Source organism: Benincasa hispida, chromosome 12, assembly GCF_027475165.1.
Source record: "Benincasa hispida cultivar pf3 chromosome 12, pf3_genome.v1.1, whole genome shotgun sequence".
Lineage (NCBI taxonomy): Eukaryota > Viridiplantae > Streptophyta > Magnoliopsida > Cucurbitales > Cucurbitaceae > Benincasa > Benincasa hispida.
The window spans coordinates 27,433,038-27,445,721 of record NC_143489.1 but is presented as its reverse complement, the minus strand read 5'-3'; the positions used below and the strand labels follow the sequence as shown (position 1 = coordinate 27,445,721).

The window sequence follows — 12,684 nt, the reverse complement described above, 5'->3', positions numbered from 1 at the left end:
AAAAAATAATTGTTTTTGAAATAATTTGAATTATTCAAATTATTTAAGGGAATCAAAGGTATTAATTATATTAGTATGATTAATATAAAGTATAATGTATATTAATGCATTATATATATAGTTAATTATAAATATGATTTATAATTAAAACTATATAATATGTGATAGATAAATATTTAAATAAGATTCGAATATTAATTATATGAATAAGATTTATGTAAATATTATAGATTAAAATTAATATGAATGTGATTCATATTAAAATTATAGGTTATAAGAGTGATGTGCATTTTAATGTGCTTAAAATGCATGTTATATGATTGATTAATTAAGTTAGTTAATTAATCATTTATATTATAAAGTAAATCGTATTATATTATATTATAATACAATATTATTTTATAACTTTGCATTATAGGAGAGTTATTTCTTTACATGGGTTGGGAGTTAAAATAACTCCCTTCGTCTTTTTATAGTTACTGTGTTGTGAATACAAAAAAGTGTGAAGAATAAAAAAGGTATGAAGAAAATCATAGAAAAATTCTCTCTCAAATCCCTCTTTCAATCTCTCTGCATTCCGACCTTCCTTCTCCCAAAAATCACAAGGATCCACAATCCTTGTTCCTTGTCAGAAAATAGGAAGGAAGTCTTCTTGTGGTGTTCTTGTTCATGAGAAGAGTTCTTACAGTTCGAGGGAAGTCTTTGTTGTTTGTTATGTTTGTGGGGAGAAATTCGTGCTATTTTGTGACATGGAGAGGAATTATGTGAAGGTATGATCTTCAAGGATAAGCTCCTTTTGATCTCTTCTCCTTTTAAAAGCATCTTAGTTAGAATTGTTTATCCTTTACTATATGTTTTTCTCTGGTTTATGCGTTTTCCAAAATTGATTGTCAAATGCACAACGTTCACAGGCTTCCGCGAGGAATTTGATTCCTTCATGTACATGTTATCAAACGAGTCATCTTGTGATATTACTAACATTATGCAAAAGCTTCAGGAACATAGGACTAAGATTAATGAAGTGTTGTAGTTGATGAGGGTCATTTTTTCCAAATTTGGTGGGAGTTCCTTTGCTCACAGAAGAGATTAATTTTTTTAAGCTAGAAAGAGGGAGAAAATGGGGGTAAGCTCTGGTCTTGGTGGTTTTGATGGCTCTGGTTTTGGATCTGATTTTGGTAGTTTGGTTAATCGTTTATGTTTGGATTCTGGTTTACTGGTTGACTTTGTTTGATATGTGTTGTAAAGACCTCTACCTATTTTGTTATTACTAATGTTATTTGAACTTTATTTCTGACCACTCTCATTTTGTTGGTTGGTTGTTGTTTGCTTATTCTGCCTAAAAAAATATATCAACCAAAGAGGGAACTTGTTAGAAATTTGTTGATTGGCTCCATATTTTCTAAGGCTGCTTGTGGTGGTTTTTGCTGTTGCCACAAATATTGTCTTATCATCTGTCTTTGACACTATTAATTCCTGTAGTACATTTTTCCTTTTCTTATCTGGAAATTTTCTACAAATTTATTTTTGTTCGACATTTTTCTTATTTAAGGCGCTGCTTATTATTTCCAAATTGAGGATTATTTCCTTTTTTTTGACCACGATTTTTAAAAGGAGAATAATGATGTTCATTTAGGATTGTCGCATTTGATTATCATTGAATAGTGGTTTTATTATGTTTTTTTATCTACACTTGTCATATTTTGTTGTGCGATTGCATTGATTGAAAATTGTAATACCTTGAAGATAATTTCTACCTTAAGGAGAGCCTAAGTCATTGTTGTTGAAAAGAAATTATCGGTCTTAAGGGGAGCCTAAGGCTTCATTCTCGAGAAAGAGTTCTCTATCTTAAGAAGGACCTATGATTCATCAGTGAATGCAGTTCACTAAGCTAATGAAAAATAATTAAGAAGAGAGGAAACTCACACACCGTAGGAAGCTGAAGTGTTTAACACTAGTATTAACTTACTTAAGGGGAGTCTAAGTTCTTTTGAGATGGAGTCTCACATTTAGGGGGAGCCTAGGTGAGCTGTGAGTTGGGCTTTACATGAGTCACTATAGTAGTCATTGAATTACATATATGTACTACGTTGTAATTACTTGACTCTTTAATATTAGTGGATTATCTTCCTTGGGTAGACTGCCCCCCAGACGTAGGTGAATTTTCATCGAATTGAACTTCTGTGTGTCTTTACTTGATTTCTTATCATTGTATTTTGTTGTTACAGTGCTTGTCTATGTTTTTTTTTTTTGTCTAATATCTATGTTTTGAGTGACAAGTCAACTTATATTTTTTGTTTCAAATATTAATCTCTTTAGCCAACGAGTTACAATGAAATATTAATCATTATGTGATCCGATCTTGTATAAACTCATTATATAAAATACCTCCACTCGCATATCTCTACACAAACGATTTGGATCACGTCGTTTGTAAATCTTACAAAGTGGGTCGTATCCATAGTGTTACCAGAATAAGACACCCAACCTTATCCATATACTATAGACCCTTTAGGTTATTACTTGAGCATTATCTACCTGTATGTCAACTATATACTGTTCAAGTCTTATAACATAATATTGTATTTTACTGTAATGGATAGCTCATTATTGGCATATTTAAATAATCAACTATTATATCAAATAACTAATTAATTACGAGGCTTTTGGGTATAGATCCCAACAACATGATTAATTCAATTCAAGAACGAAAATCAATTAGTAACTTAGGCTATCCAAGGTATTAACTGTTTTAGTGGAATCTCTTAGACCTAATGCGGATGTTTGATTTTTATGAACACTATCGAAATCAATCGATCGAACATCTAATTTTATTACATAATGAATTAATCAATTAGGGCGCTTGCCTCGGCTATCCGGGCAAGCAGGTTAAGCACATTCATTCATGAGAAATAATTTCTAGAAATCCTATAATTAATTGAACTATTGTGTGGATCCTAATTCCTAAGGTGGACCTCTTTTATTTTTTTTGAACTTTATTTTTTGCATTTTACTTTATGCGCTTTACTCTCTTGCATTAATTCTCAACCACACCAAGCCCTTTGTTTACGGTTTTAGCTAGAAATATTAATCTGTATGAAACTATATTCGCGCTTGCCTACTGGTTGACCATTCTTGTAACTTGTACTTAGTAGTATAGGTAGTTTGGATCAATAATTATAAGTTTTATTTGATGGTAAGGGTTATGACAACCTCTCTCTAGTCCGATCACCTACTAAGTTAGGATTAGATCTGATTGAATCAATGATTAGTTGACACCTGGACTTATTTAAACCCAAGTCCATTTTATCTTATACTCATCTTCCCTTATCTTTTCATGATTTTTAGTTTATTTGTAAGGTTCAATTTCACCTACAACAATACCTATTTAGTCCATATACTTTTAAATTTGTAACAATTGTTTCTTTGAACTTCAGAAAATATTAGTTTAGACTCTCTCTACTTCCAGCTTGTAATGATTTAGTCCTTATTGTAAATAACATTATTTAGATTTAGTGAAAATATTTCTTATATATGTAGATTGATAAACTGACGGAAAATCAATTTTTTTAATAAACTATAAAAACTAATTTGTTACATAATAAAATTTGATACTTAATTTTCAAGGTTTTTCGTTTTAATTATAAGGGACTAAATTGCTATAAATTTCAATGTAGAGGACTAAATAGTTACTTATTAAAGTGTAAGGACTAAATTATTATAAATTTGAAAGTAGACAAAATGAATACTTTTATTAAAGTTTAGGGACCAAAATTGTGATTATTTATTTATTGACTTTTTTTTTTTAAAAAAAAACATTATATTAATGATACTACTTATACTTGAATAGTATTATATATATACACATAACTTTTCAATATAGGTAACTATGAACCAACAATGTCACGTTTTTTGAATGATTTAACTAATATGTTGGGTATAAGGTTTCTAGTTTAGTTGGACAAAATTATATTGGCTTTTGAGGTGGAATTACATATTTACCAATGGTGGTATTAGAGCCCATGAAACTCAAATGAATATTTGATAAAAGAAACAAAAAAAACAAAAAGGAAAATCAACCCAAGAATGGTAACTCAAAGATCTCATGATCTTTATAAGATACTTGTGTTACTTTTCTCCCATTGCCAATTGATTTTGAGATGGAACCTCATATTGGTTTTGAGATAAAACTCCATATTTATCTAATATAGTATTAGATCTCATGAAACCTAAACAAATATTCAATCAAAAAGAAAAAAATGATCTACCCAAAAATGATGGACCAAAGAGACAATCTTAAAGTACATAGATTGCTAAAACCGTCATTACCAATTTGTTAGATTGTTAATTGATTTTGAGATAGAGCTTCATATTTATATAATATAAACATTGTCTTATTTTTAAATTAGTAGCCACTTATGAAAAAATTATTATATCAATTTCAAAAAGTAAATATAGAATTTGGGTGACACATTTCTACAACCATCTCACTCCAAATGTCGCTTAGTGGCTCACTCTACAAATAGCTATTTTTTAGTTAACGACGTACGCCATATCAAGAGAGAGGATTCCCAACTCTTCAATCGTGGTTCCCCCAACATTTAATGCTTAAACTAAATTTAAAGTTGAAAAGTTATGAAAAACTTGTCTCAAAAGAAAAGAAAAAATTGGAAGAACTCGAGTTATTTTGTTTTAAGAAAAAATATTAATTTATACGTTGAATAAATAATTATGTTAATTTAAAATTTGAACTTTGTAATATTAGAAGTGTAGTTGTCTTACATCGGAAAGGTCAAAAGAAGTCATGGATTCTAACAACTAGAAAAAAAAACCTATGTTTTTGGTTTTCAATTGTTCAAATTATAACCACTTTAAACTTTGGTGTGCTAATTCTAATTAAATCAATTTTATATATTCTCCAGTTTGAGAATGAGATTAAAAAGTGTGAGTAGTATAAAAACTTTAATAGAGTGCTCTTGTAATTAAAATTGGGAGAGAGAATTATTCTATGTGATTGTAACAATTTTTCATATAGTGAATTTCTTTCTGGTGCTCGCTTTCTTAAACCTTTCCAATGTGGAACAACTGCACTTATAATATTTTACGAAAATTTATTATAATCAACCCTAATCATATTCATTTTGTGAATCTGATATTTGAAAAAAAGTTTACACATATGTTGATAACTGATATATGAATGATTTTTAAATGTAATTGTAAAGAACGGTTTTATTGATTGTAGAAAATTTTTAATAGATGCTACTCTAAGGTATTATATGTCCACACATCTCTATCCTCTATTTTCACAATATATTTTTTTTTCACAAAAGCACTAAAATTTGAAGTATATGTATGCCCTTTCTTGACCAATTTATTTCTCTAAAACAAATCCAATAACTCTGCCAAAATCATGTCAAGTGGCTATTATTGAAGCATATTTATTAGCTAGTTGACTGACACTTGAAATAATAACTATAAATAAACCTTCCAAAATACTTTTTAGAAAAGGAAAAAACTTCCACTAGAAATTGGGCAACTATGCAATTATTTTCTATATTATTGTTAATGTTAGAGTAAATGGCATGTGACACTTCATTTAGGGTTATACCATTTCAATCCTATGAGTTGTATTTTTAATGAAGAAATATTTGTTTTTAAATTTTAACCAACTTGAAAAAAAACATGTCTATTTCAATAACCATGAATTAGTATATAAATATGCATCTTCTTCAAATTGGATTTTCACTTGTTTATAGACAACTTATCTCCCCTTTATAAATTCATTGAAATTCAATTCAGTTTCACGGAGTAGAGTTCGTTGAATCTTGTGGACGAGGTGTTGCTTATATAAGAATGATAATTTGTTCTATCGTAGGAGACAATTACTCTTGAAACTCAAGCACTAGAGTGAGTAAAATTGTCTTTAAAAAGACAAGGTAAATTCGTTGGGTTACGATTCTCTTCTATATACAAACTTCTGTATTTTTTAATATTATGTAATATTGTTCATGTAACAATTAATATATATATATATATATATATATATATATATATATATATATATATATATATATATAACGAGCTTGAAACACATGAAACTATAATTTCAGTTCATCTAAATATCGTTAAATTGATTTGAGCATAATTTTTTTTATAAGAGTTTAAAGTTTGATGTGAGTTATGAAACAAAAGAAATGGTAATTAGTTAAAAAAAAAAGACTGGGTAATTATTTTAAATTACTAAGTTGCTAGAAATATTTTTAAATATAGTAAAATATCAATATCTATTTGTGTTTATCACGATTTTTAATAATATTTACTATGTTGATAGATATCGTAAATTTAAAAACAATTCTAATTTAATTTGTAAATTATTTTGATAAGTATGATAGTTTTGTGACTAGATAATTGTCCGTTCAGAACATAATTTTATAATTTAAAAAGTAAATAGTCCATTTGTTGCACAGAATTTTTTTATAATTTAAATTAAAAATTGTAGTTATTTTGTTTAGTTGAATAATCTTTTTAATAAAAGATTCTGGCCTAGTTTGCTTTCGCCATTTTTATATTCATGTCTAAGAAATAGATCATAGATGTTTTATTTTTATCTTTTTCTACATTTGTCTTTTAGTGAAATTGTCTATTAAATAGGCGAATTATTGAAAAAGTATTTTTTTTATTTTTTCAAAAAGATATTATTTGAAGAAGTATCATACTTTAAACTATGCAATTTTCAAAACAAAATCCCACAATTTTGGCACATTTTTACTCTTTGTAGTCTTGAGAAATGGTCAAATAACATTCATAAAATATAAACCATAATTTAAAAGGTTTACTTGATAATACTTTATAGTATATCTTTTCTTCTTTTCAGAAATCTCCTTTGATTTAAATAATAGACCATAATTTAACTTATGTTCTCAAAAAATTGATACATTAACAAATTTAATTTATTACATCCGACAAATAGTCTATCGATACATAATTTATGTACGGATAAAATCGATAAAATATTTTAGCCAACTTGACTATCGCTCATTTAGCATTAATTTGTTCTATATATCTTGAAGGTCAAAAAGATTTGATTTTTTCTCTTTATAAACCGTAAAAAAGTCGATAAATTTTAATTAACGATAACAATGATAATTAAATATTTGCAAGAATAAGGCAAGATTAAAATTAAGATTAAACAATAGAGATAAATTCAATTCAATTCAATGACAATTTTTAATATAATTATTAAAATCAGTCCATTTCATTTTATATAAATGAAAGAGGCAAGTTAATTGACCTTATTTTAGTATATTGTAAGCTTGACATGAAGCACATTACACATCACTGATTGATTCAACTTTATTATATAAAATAACTATTTTTTATTAATCAGAATTCTAAAACTTGAGGACAAGTAGTCATGAACCCACAAGACCCAAATCAAAAAGTCCCTCACTTGAAGATTGAATAATTAATTCACAACCATAATTAGTGCAAAATTCATTGAATGTAACATTTAAACCAACAGATTATTATTTGTATAATCATTTCAATTTGGGTTGGCATATTTGTATTGGGATCCTAAAACCGACCTATTAGGAAGAGTAATACTTAAATACAGTCTGAATTGTACTCTTTCCTATTATATGATTATGACATTATTAGAATGCTCTCCCTATAGTATGAAAATATATGTTTGGGTCTAATGAGGATATTTTTCGTTTTAGTTTATGGTTTGTTTGGGAGTTATTCTAAAACAGTTAAAATCATTTTTTATATTTTTAAAACAATTACAAAACATGTATTTTTAGTCGTTCAAAATCAATTTTTATGATATCAACATTATATTTGAAAGTGTAAAATGAAATATTAAATTTATTTTGAGTGATTAAGTACGTGTTTTTGAATGATTTTGAACCTGAAAAATGTGATTTTTAATGAAGGTAATTGCAACGTGTAGTATTTTAAATTAGAGATAACAATTAAGTATATAGCAACCATTTTAAAGCATTGCAAATACAACAAAATTTATAAGTGATAGACTCTATCGCTGATAGCTCCTATTTGCAAATTCTTTTACATTATGCTATAGCTACTAATATTTTAGATTTGATTGCTATATTTGTAATTGATGATTTTAATTAATAATTTTAAAATCACTCCCAAACAAGTATTTAGAGGTGTACTCATAACGCATAGACCCATAAACTAATGTTTTCTAGTATGAAAACTACTCAGAGGACGTTTGGGGCAAGAACTATCCTAAGACTATAATAACCACTCTTGTTATGGTAATTACTATTTTGTAGTCCCCAATTAGTTACAATCAACATTATTTCAACGTTTGCTACAGTTTTTATTATTTGCTACCGTTTTTACTATTTTACATTCATCATTTTTTTTTGTTCTTTGCTACAGTATTTATTATTTCCTTTTCAAATTAAAATAGTTTAGACTTCAAATACATATTATTATAATCCAAACTAAAATAATCTACACCCCAAACACAAATTATTATAACCTAATTATAATAACCAATTTCTTATCCCAAACATTCCCTAAATGTTCAAGATGTTAAAAAAAAAAAAAAAGAGACTATTCTGCATCCAATGCAGTATGATTAATTAGGAACATTCATGGCACCATGAATAATTGTATCATATCCTTAAACTTTATGTGTATAATTGAAACATATGCCTTATGTCAGATGTTCTATTTTACAAGTCATCACCTACATTACTTTTTCGTCTACATTTTAACATAAAGGTTGTATATTAGTTATATATTTAAAAAACATTAAGTTGCAGGGTGAATATATATATATATATATATATATATATATATATATATATGTATATGTATATGTATGTATTTTTTAAAATTTAAAATCATCACTATTCCCAAAATTTAAGAATATTTTGTATAATCTAATTTATTAGCTTACAAACAACCCTAAGATAATGATATTAAATTTTCGTCCATAATGTCAATATTTTCATTAACATTTTCATATATCCATGAATTCAATATCAACATAAGAAATAAATTGATATTTTCATTATATCATAAAAATATTATGAAACACATAGAAAAAGAAACATAATGTCACTAGTGTTTGAATATAACATAAATAATAGATATTTTAACTTTTATTTAGAAAGTGCGTAAAATATTTTTTTTTAATTCTAAAAATTTTAATTAATTTTTCGTTTTCATAAATATTTCAGAAATTTTCATCAACTTTTTAATTGATATTTGAATCGACATTTTTATAAGATTATTGAGACTTCAAAATTTCAATTGATATCGATATTTTAAAACTTAGGACTATAAAACATATCAATACTAAATTACTTGAACTATCCTTGAATTCAAACAATTTTTTTAAAACAAATTCAACGAAAAAAAGTGAATTAAACCCATATTTTCTTAAAACAATTTGATTAAAAATAAGAAAAAAATGATTAAGAAAAAAAAATAGGATGGATAGATTAAAGATAGAGAGAGTTAAAGAAGTGCAATCCTTTGTGTCCCAAAAATATTGTTGAGTTGTGTTCCCATATTCCTAACTTTCTTCTCAATTCCTTGGGTTGTTCCCCCTCTATCTTCCCCCACATTCTTAATTGAAAATAAATTAGTGCACTAATCCAACCATAGTTTATTATGCATGTGATTTTTATTTTTTTATTTTACAATATAGGGTGGAAAGACTTTGAAATTAATAATACAAATTTTATGTCAATTAAATTATTTTTCATGTTAATTGACATATGATAATTTTTTTTATTTATAATATATGGAGTAAGAGAATTGAACCTCTGACCTCAAATTTACTAGTAGATACTTGATGCAAGTTGAGATACACTCATTTTGACGGTTGAGATATGACAAATTCTTCCAGCTTTTCATTAAAAAAAATGAAGGAAGATGCTTTTTAATTTCTTGCCCTTCTTTTATATATATATATATATATCCACATAATTGGCTCTTTATAACAACCATTTTTTATACATATTTAAAAAATGAAAATAATCACTTTTTCTTAAAAAGAAAAAACTGTCACATGGTAGATTTGAAGGAATCGAATCTCACCGTAGAAGCGAGTGATGCCTTTGCTTTCAGTTTTGTTTTAGAAATTTAAAACAGAGAATAGAAGAAACACATTCACAATGCAATTACAGGTTAAGCATTAAAATAAATTGTAGAGAAAAAGAACGAACTCACCTTTGAAGACCATCTTCAAGAAATCCAACATCTTCTTCCTCAATGAACCAATCTTCCACAAACAGAATCGTGACGCCACCATAGGGTCTTCCCTACTATTCTCTTGACGATTGCCAGTTTGTGGGAACTGATTTTTAAAAGAGATAAAAGGAGAAGCTATGAAGCACATATACTTCATGTGATGTAAAGAATCTGTATCAGACACGTATCAGATACCGATACTTCCAGATACTTCTCAGATACATATCTGACATGCGATTTGACGTATTTATTTATACGCGTACTTTTTTTTTAAAGAAGAAAGATAAGCAACTCATCTAATATTTCGCAATCTAAAATTAGCCAACCTATTTAAAAAGCTCACTACTCGAGTCCAAAACTAAAAGGAAAAATAAATAAATAACAGGCCAGACCTTAGACTAGAATCATCTAATCTCCATCTTCACATTTGAGTCCCCACAAAATCCACCAAAATATAAACCATTTGGATATCTACAACAATTCATTGAAGAAGTTCTTCGTTTATCTTCATACTTATCCCTCTAATCTTCTTCTTCTTTGCAATATGAGTCAATTTTCTATTACATTTTATTAACTATTGTACTTTAACATTTTAGATGTTATTTTTTTTGTATTGTATTTCAGTGTTTGTATTTTATTTTGTGTCATTGTTATTAACTTGTATGCTAAATTTATCTATATATCCTAAATTTCTTTTTAAAGAAAAAGAAAATGTATCTTCAACGTATCAGTATCTTCGTTTTTTTAGAAATATATATATATATATATATATATATATATTAAAAATATATATATAAAAATGATGCATCCTTAGACGTACCCGTATCTTAGTTTTTAAAAAATTGACGAATAACCGTATCCGATTATATCCGTATCATGTATCTATATCTATGTCTATGCTTCATAGAGAAGAAGAGAAAGAGATAAGATGAGGTACCTTTATTTAAAAAGTGTGAAGTGGAATTAAAACTTATAACTCCTACTTCCTATCATTTAATTTAAATTAAAATGAAATAAAATTCCTTTAATTTAATTAAATAATTAATTAAATTAATTAATTAATATTTTAGTTAAATATCTCATATTTAATTTAAATCATATTCAAATGCACATTTCTTTCCTAATCTATAGTTTTAATATGAATTTCGTTCATATTAAATTTTACCTATAATTTTAATATGAAATTAAATCATACTATTTTAATATCTAAATCATATTTAAATATATTAAATCCTTTTATTATAAACTTCAATTTTGAATTCTATTCAAAATTAACTTTATACTTTAATGTATCAATATACATTATATTAATTGTATTGGTATACATTATATTAATTGTATCATATATAATTAATGTAAATTTCTTAATTAATTTAAACAATTCAAATTTTTTAAAAAACAGTGGTCCTTAGTTACCCGCTGTGAGCTAGAAAAATAAACTAATAGACCTATAGATTAGAAGTTCTAATGATTCGAGATTAACTAATTAAACTCTTTAATTACGTTTCAACATTCATTAATTGTGGGCCACTCTACAAAAGATCCACAGTTGCACTATTGCAACTGTGGATCTTTTTGCATCCATGGATTTAATATTACTAGTAAGTCGATCATTCACAAGTTGTTTGTAATTATAGCTCGCTTACCCAAAAAGCGAGAATGAGAGAATTTCATCTTGTGCACCTATGTTTCCAGCTCTCTATTCAGTCATGCCCCAAAATGGTAGTCTTATTGAGTCGTTGACTCTCGAGCTACTCTCACCCATACAAATCAAAGGACAACCCTCATATATATAGGAGTCCATAACTCACTCAGGTTTTGGATCGAGTTACATGGTTATCCTATGAAATATTAATTTCTTCAATCAACGGTGTTACAAAGAGAGATTAAGAATTTCACGGTCATATACAATCTCATTGTATAAGATACCTTCAGTCAATCTCCACATGAATGCTTTGGATCATATCATTTATTGCACTTACAATATTTGTAACATTTACAAAGTGGGTCATATCTATATTATTACCCGGATAAAGTAGCAAACCTTATTCATATAGTGTAGATCCTTTAAGTTATTATTTGAACATTATCCACTTGTAACCTTAGATTTTTTTTTCGTAATGGATAACTTATTATTGCATATTTAAAATAATCAACTATTATATCATTACAAGGCTTTCGACATAAATCCTAATAAGATTTTTGTTGGGTGTAGTTTAGATTGCATTATACAGTTTTCTTTCCATGCATTCGCTTTAATTTCAGAAGAAAAAATGTTTAAAATATATTTTAAAAATAGAAAATTTTGTTAAATGATAACTTGTGATGAACAAAAATGGATACTATCCGAGATACAACTAAATATTTTTCATTTTATAAGAAAGCCCCACCTTTTTTTCCTTTTTAATTTTATATTTATTTATTGTGTATATATACATCTCTACTCAT

General features: G+C 26.8%; 1 long non-coding RNA gene across 1 annotated transcript; it reads left to right on the top strand.

The window, feature by feature from the left end:
• The first annotated feature begins 478 nt into the window (after positions 1 to 478).
• Positions 479 to 1,297, top strand: LOC150031902 (uncharacterized). The gene is made up of 2 exons (XR_016525423.1): positions 479 to 770; positions 912 to 1,297. It is a non-coding gene; the product is annotated as an uncharacterized LOC150031902 (long non-coding RNA).
• Positions 1,298 to 12,684: the final 11,387 nt, after the last annotated feature.